Below are 7,568 nucleotides of genomic sequence, written 5' to 3'. Positions count from 1 at the left end.
GGATGTGCTGGACAAAGAGAAGTTCATGTTCCAGGCGGGATGGAGCAGGACAGTTGGAGTTTTCATGATACTACTCAGAATGAATTGTTTATTTCATTTTTCATTTAATATTTTCGAACCGCAGTTGACTGCGGGTAACGGAAGAAAGTGAAACGTCGAATAAGGGAGGACTACTGTACTTGGGCTTGGGATTGAAAGCTACTAAAGTCTTTTCCAGCCAAGAAATGCCTTGCAGGAAGTTGTCATGTCTGACATGTATTGTGCTTGTTTTGCTCTATATATTCTTTTGGCACTACATGATTGCAGACTTAAGTATCTTTTCGGTGGAAATAATAAAATCTGAAATCTCCTTAAATTTGTTAATATTAAGTCTGGTATTCATTCCACTAAGTTCCACTTTAAAGTATGGAAAAACGTTATAAACATCTGCTTTAAACAATGAATGGAGTAAAGGCCTCTGCATTTTAATTTAAAGAATGGCATAGTTTTATAATACATTAAGTTTATAATATGCAGAATGTATTTAATTTCCTAAAGCGATGACTTATCTTGGCATTATGCTATCTTATGAAACACTTTCTCACTCTCACATTGTGTCTTTATAGTTTTCAATATCAGCAAAACCTTTAAATAGTCTTAGTTGGGTGTTGTGTGCCATTATACAGTAACTGCTAGTACATATGGTATTTCTGATCCATGTAATAAAGTACATTTGTCATGTATCTCGTGATCTGCATACCTTTCAGCTGTTACTTCATAAATCTGTTCCATCGGAGAACTGCTTTGTGCAGCAATGGTTGAAGCTGCTTTTAATAAACTAATATTTTGTGTTTCATATATAATCAACAGGGAGTATTATAGACTTGTGCCTCTGTGGAGAAACATTCCACTAAACTTCTTTTCTCTTGACAATAATGGAAAAAAAAATAGCTTGGGAAAAACACAGATGTTCGAGAACATATGTTGTTTGTTCCTAAAAGTCAGCTGAAGATCTTTTGTATCGCTCTAGGTTTTTGGGTTTTTTTTTCAATGCTTTAGAGAAGAAACAGTTTCAGATATGTGATGGGGAGAAGACAGTTACAAATTTCATTGAGAGACCAACATTGAGTGCTATTTGTCAAAATTCTAAAATGCTTCACCTTGTTCATTTCACAAAGGGGTGATATTCTTGAGCTGAGCTGTGGGCAGTTGGCCAAAGACTAGCCATTCCCACATGCTTCTCTACTCAGACATAAGCATTTTGCTCTTGTTTTAGTTTTTCTTCTGTCCCAAACTTCAAACTAACAGTGTCTTCCAAAAAAAAAAGCACAGGTATTTAATAATTCGGGTAATCCCTTGAGTAATTGCACAGTGGCTATTGTTTTTCTTCAGCTGTAGAAATTTGCTCCATGAGTCAGTTCTCCACAGACTAGGCAATTGGTTATTGATAACTGTATAGGATATTCTTGGAAAATGCTTAAGAAAAGGAAGCTATATGCCTAAGATGAAGTTGGTATGGATGTCCTTTATAAGTCTATGAATCTTTAAGAAGAGTTACCATAAAGGGAATGGGAACCAGCTGTTCAAATCTCCACTGAGGAAATGGGTTTTAACTGTAGCAGAAGGGATTTGAGTTAAATGTAAAGAAGAGCTTTCTTGAATGTGAGTGTTATTTAAAGCCAGGTAAGGATTGAAAAGAGGCTGCTGAATTGTCTCTGGAAGAGAGAGAGAGAGAGAGAGAGAGAGAGTGGTAGAGAAAGAAATGGACGTGGGCAGAGACTGGGAGGTCCCCACTTATTTGAGATGGCTTAAATGTAATTCCACTTAATGGTTATGAGTCCTTCATTCTCTTTCCTCACACATCTCAGGTTAGAGGTTTAAAAGGTCAGAACTGAAGAGTATACTTTAGTTATGAGAGCTAAAGCGCCAGAGGACCTCTAGGTCTGGAGGTCCTTTTGATGTAATTCTTAATTGAAAGGAAATGCTAAGGTGTGACCAGTGGATGAGGAAATTGACCCTTGGTTAATTTTCCACTCTCGTCATTAAAGACCAGTGTACACACTGAGCTCATCATGTCAGGGAGGAATTTGACATTGAGCAATTTCTGGAATGGCAAGCAGTAGGCTGAGACCGCTTAGACGTAGGTTTGAAGGGCTGGGGAATGGGTATGGCCATGTCACTGCTGGGCATGTGCCAACTATATATTTTGACCAGGAAATCGCCTGTAAGACTAAAGAGTTGTGGGTCAAATGTGGCACTTTAAATTCCAGAGAGCATAGACTGAAAATTGACCCTTTCTTTTTTCTTCCCTCCTGGCTGTCACCACCCTGCTCTGGGCCCCATTTGGTATACTCTTTTGCATGTCTCTTTTCTCTGCATCTTTTAAAATCTTTTTCTTTCAGTTGGCTTTTCTTGCATATTATTTTTTGTAAGTTTTTGTTTTAATAAAAAAGCTGTGAGTCAAACATTTTTAATTTACTTCTTAGGGAAAAAAAAGCCCTATACATTTAGTTATAAGTGCTTTTTATTTATAAATGACTCCCAGCGTTTTCTTTGTAGTCTAGTGACAATAGTAGAAACAGGTTTCCTGTTTCTATGCAGTTTCTCTTCATCACTTTGTCTTCTTTCTTCCTTTGCATTCCTCCTCCCACCACCAACACATACATACACACAAGCCTCTTCTGTGTGTGTATTACTTTAATTTCCTACTTGATCCCAAATCATTACCTTTCTTTCATTCTCTACCTCCCCACTCGGCTCTTCCCCTTTCATCTCAGTCTTTCCACTCATTATGTTTTTCTTCCTCTTCCTTTTCACTTTCATTTCCTAACTAGATGCATGAATAGAAAATGTGCTCTATAACAGGGGCAGGCAGAAGGGCTGACCATGTGTTTTTGTAAATAAAGTTTTATTGGAACAGAGCCACGCCCACTTGTTTATGTATTGTCTACAGATTTGCGCTACAAAGGCAGAGTTGAGTGGTTGTGACAGACCATTCTTTGGACTGTAAAACTTAAAATATTTACTATCTGGCCTTTTAAGAAAAAGTTTGCTGCTTCCTGCTTTAAATATTTTCTGTGTTTATTAAATGAACCTTTTGTTCTTTATTTGGAAATTCAGGTAAGTTGGATCTGTTTTATGTCTCTCATCCCTGGTTAATGAAATTAGGTTTTATTTTATATCTGCAGGTCCCTCTAAATTTCTTTTTTTTTCTTTCTTTCTAAATTTCTTTCTTGAAGGCAGTCGTGTCCAAAAGAAGAAAGGCAATCAAACCCACCCTCATTAATTATCAAAGCACGGCAGGTAACACCAGAGGGTTGTCGTGCGTGTGTGTGTGTGTGTGTGTGTGTGTGTGTGTGTGTGTGTGTGTGTTATGTTCAGATGGATTCTCTATCTTCCACCTGTGACTGGGCTGCTTTTAGTTTTTGGACAAAAAAATCATTTCATTATAAAGCTTTTCAAAAATCTCATAGCTAACTTTTTCTTTAAGTCTTTGAACCAGTTTTGCATATGTTAGATGCTGAAGAAAGACCTCTGTTTTAATTTAATATGGCACCTAGAATACTGACACATATGAAAGCATTCCAATTTAGTTTAATTTGGTGGGTGGTCTAGCTGAAAATGTTTTACTCAAATACACTTACAGGTTGGTTTCATTAACATGAAATTAATACAGACTAAAATAGTTATAGGATTTAAGGCTGAACAGTGTTTTAGAGATCACCTACATTAACCCTGTACTTTTTTAACAGATGAGGAAACTGAGGTCCCAATTTTCCCAAGATATTAGAAGTTCATGACAGAGTCCAGGAGCCCAGGTCTCTACTTTCAGACAAATCTTTCTCTAAATCATAATGCGGTGACAACTAGTCACATAAACGATAACATTCTGACTAATGTCAAGATTAATTCTATTCTCTTCCTTTCTATAAAAAGAGGGGCTGTTAAATGAAACTATGGTGTGTGACTAGTGGTCTTTTCTGCAGTTCTATTTATGCTGTGGTTAATAACCAAAACTTTTCTATTAGTGCTGTGCCTCTTTGTTAGAGGCAGTATAATATCTTTTAGTTAAAACAAAACAACAAACCCCTTTTTCCTGTGCCCTCCATAAAAGACTGGATTGGTGGTTTTGTCTTTACTCTCTTCTCTCTCTTTTTTTTTTTCTATCTTTTTTTAACCCTCTTCTAATTCACCCTGTGTAGTTGTCAATTTCTTTTTCTTTTTGTAACTTTTATTTTTTTTTGTAAAAATAACACATGTATTTTGTAGAAAAATTAGAAAACCCAGGAAAGTCTAAATGAAATACAATCATTCATAATCCAACCCAGAGAATATGTATATGTATGTATATTTCTATAATTGTCTTAACACTATAATTTTATATCCTGCTTTCTTAATTTTCTATCATGAGAATTTTTCCTATGCCACTGAAAATTCTTTAAAAGTGTCGTTTGATAAGTTCCCTCTTATTCTGTCTTTTGGGTAAACTATAAATTTTCTTATTTTACTATTTTGGGACATTTAAATTTTTTCCAAAATATTTTTTTGTTCTCAAAATATTTTTCTGTAATATTAATGACCTTACATGTAAATCCTTATCTGAGTGTATGCTTCTAGAAGAATTCTAGAAGAGTATGAACTCCACTTAAAAAGACTCCTGACCATATTGCCAAACCACCTTCCCAAAAGGCTGAAACAGTTAATCCTTCCAGGAGTGTGTGACTGCCCATCTGGGGCACACTTGGAGGACTGCAAATTAGCCTTTTAAAACATTCCTTTCAATATTTCACTCTCTAGCTAAGAAACTTCCCATGGCCGCAAGATCAAATCTAAACTTTTTAGTGTACACTCTTCCATTTCTTCACTTCCAACTGATTTCTCAGCCACTGCAGTCTGGCATTGGCCCCCATCTGTCTGCCTGGAGCTATTAAGGAAATAGCCCTGGATGAACTAAGTGTTAGGAAAAACTAGATTTCAAATCCCAGCCCTGCCACTTAGTAGTAGTATGTGACCTTGGGCAAGTGACTTAATTTCTCTGAGCTTGTTTCCAAAGCTTTACAATGGAAATAATAAAGCAAACCTTTATTTGTGGGGCTCCTGTGAAATAATATATGTAAAAAATTTTTTAAATCTGCGGAGCACTGTGTAAACATTAGGGGGTATATTGTTGAGACTACTCTTGGGGGTAGTGTGGTAGTTATTAGTGCTGTCCACCAAATATTTCTAATTCCCTTTAGGCTCATGATAGAATTTCACTGCCCCACTTCCCACTGGGGTGTGGCCACATGACTGACTTTGGCCAATGTGATATGAGAGGAAGTGGCATGTGTACTTACCTGCAAAATCTTTTAAGAGCTAGGCCTTAGCCACTCTGCCATCCCCTCTCCCATGGTGAAGATGGTTGCTCCATGAGCCTGGGTCCTGGAGAAAGAACATCCTTATGGAGAAGAATTCCCAGCCAACCAGTGATGGACACGTATCTCGAGCAAGAGTTAGGCCTTGCCTTTCTAAAGTCCGAGGTTTGGGAGTTGTTTGTTACTGCACTCTAACTTAGTTGTACGAGCCTAGTCTCAGTCCTTTCTCTGCAGCGTTCGATACTGAAATTCTTAAAATCCTCTTTTCCTTTGACTTGGTGTTGTTAGCACTCTTGGTGTTTTTCTCCATCTCTAACAACTCCTTTGTTTCCCTTGCATTCTCTTCCTTCGCTTTCAACTTAAATATGGATATAAGATGAGCTTCTGACCCCATCATCTTTTTTTTGGTGTATGCTTACCTTTGCCAGCTTTGTTTACTCTCATGGCTTTAAATATTATGTTTCTTTAACCCTCTGTGTTTGAAGAAGGTTTCCAGTTTGGGGATCCTTAGCGTCTACTTTTTTTTTTAATGCCTCGAGGGCAGGAGCTCTAGACTGGAACCAGATGACTCTTGCACTTACCTACCTGTGAGAGAACCTCTCTGTGCCTCCGTTTCTGCGTCTATAACATGGGGATAATTGTAGTTCCTACCTCATAGGTGGTTTTGAGGATTAGATAAGAAATCACATATAAAACTCTTCTAGTGTCTACCTGGCACACAGTAGCTCATTATAAATAGTGGTGGTGGTTTTGTTCGTATACGTCTTCTTATCTCTCTCCTTCACTCTTCAAGTTCTACTTGCAGTTTCTGGTAAGATATGCTTAGAAATAGAAGCCCCATAAAAAGTATTTTGTTGTAGGTCTAACATAGCATTGATGTCTAATATCAGAGGTGAAAAATTGTTGCCCTCGCTCTGAAGATACTTTGTACAGTGTTCAATTTGTTTTCTGATTGAAGTATTGCCTTTGGGTGGGTCAGACAGATGCTTCTAGGTTCTCTGCTTCCTGTTGTTTTATACACAGTCGACTCATTGACCTTGGGAGGAGATCTGCCTTCTGCAAACCTTCTCTACCCACACTCACCAGTCTCTCCCCTGCACACCCCTGGCGTATCATTGTCAGGGCATCTTGGCTTTCCCTAGCTTTTCCCCTAAGAACACAAAGAATCTCTCTCTTTTTTGTATTTTTTATTATGGTAAAATATACACAACATAAAATTTACTATTTTAACCATTGTTAATTGTACAATTTAGCGGCATTAAATACATTCACAATGTTCTGCAACCATCACCATTTTTCATTTCTAACTTTATCATCATCTCAAACCCTTTAAATAGTAACTTCCCAATCCCTCTTCCCCTAGACTCCAGTAACTGTTATTCTATTTTCTCTCTATGAATTTGCCTATTCTAAGTATACCTCACAACAGTGGAATTATACAATATTTGTCCTTCTGTGTCTGGCTTCTTTCACTTATCATAATGTTACAAGGTTCACCCATGTTGCATCATATGTCTGAATTTCATTCATTTTAATGGTGAATAATATTCTACTGTACATCACATTTTCTTTATCCACTTATCTATTGATGGATACTTTGGGTTGTTCTGCTGAGAATATCTTGAGGCCCATGGTGTTGGCTCATCCAAGTTCTCCATTCTCAGACAGCCTTCCCTTCTTGAAACTCCTTTGTCTATACCTCTTGTCTGCCTCAAAGTCATACACTGGGTGATGAAAATATTGGAGAAGGGGGTTGGGAAGGAACAGAGGAGACTATATGGATGTGATTGAGATAGACTTTAATTCTCTTTGCAAAAAAATGTATGATTTGAAAAATACTCATAGTTAGCAACTAAAAATCATGCATATTTCATATTTTTTTGGTAGCTAATTTCTTGTGTTTTTCAATATTTTTTGACTGTTACAAAGAGCTTTTTTTCGTTTGGAAAGCTGGTGATGGAAGATACACAGAGCCCCTCAATGTTGTACTTATGCTGACTTAGGACGTCTATTATTTTGTTTGGTGATTTAACTTCTGAATTTGGGGGGTGGTATAGCTCATGTCATTGGCACTGTACTTTAAGTTCTTCCAGAAGACCATTCTGTGCTTTGGTATAGCCAGATAAAAAAATGTACATTTCTTAAAGGGTTTGATGCACATTTGGCACTCCTTTAAACATTTTCTTTTACTTTTTGTTTCTTCCAGCAACATCCAGCACAATATGCAGACAGTAG

Source organism: Pteropus vampyrus, unplaced genomic scaffold, assembly GCF_000151845.1.
Source record: "Pteropus vampyrus isolate Shadow unplaced genomic scaffold, Pvam_2.0 Scaffold9, whole genome shotgun sequence".
NCBI classification, from domain to species: Eukaryota; Metazoa; Chordata; class Mammalia; order Chiroptera; family Pteropodidae; genus Pteropus; species Pteropus vampyrus.
The sequence above is the reverse complement of the archived record's forward strand: the minus strand, read 5'-3'. Positions refer to the sequence as shown.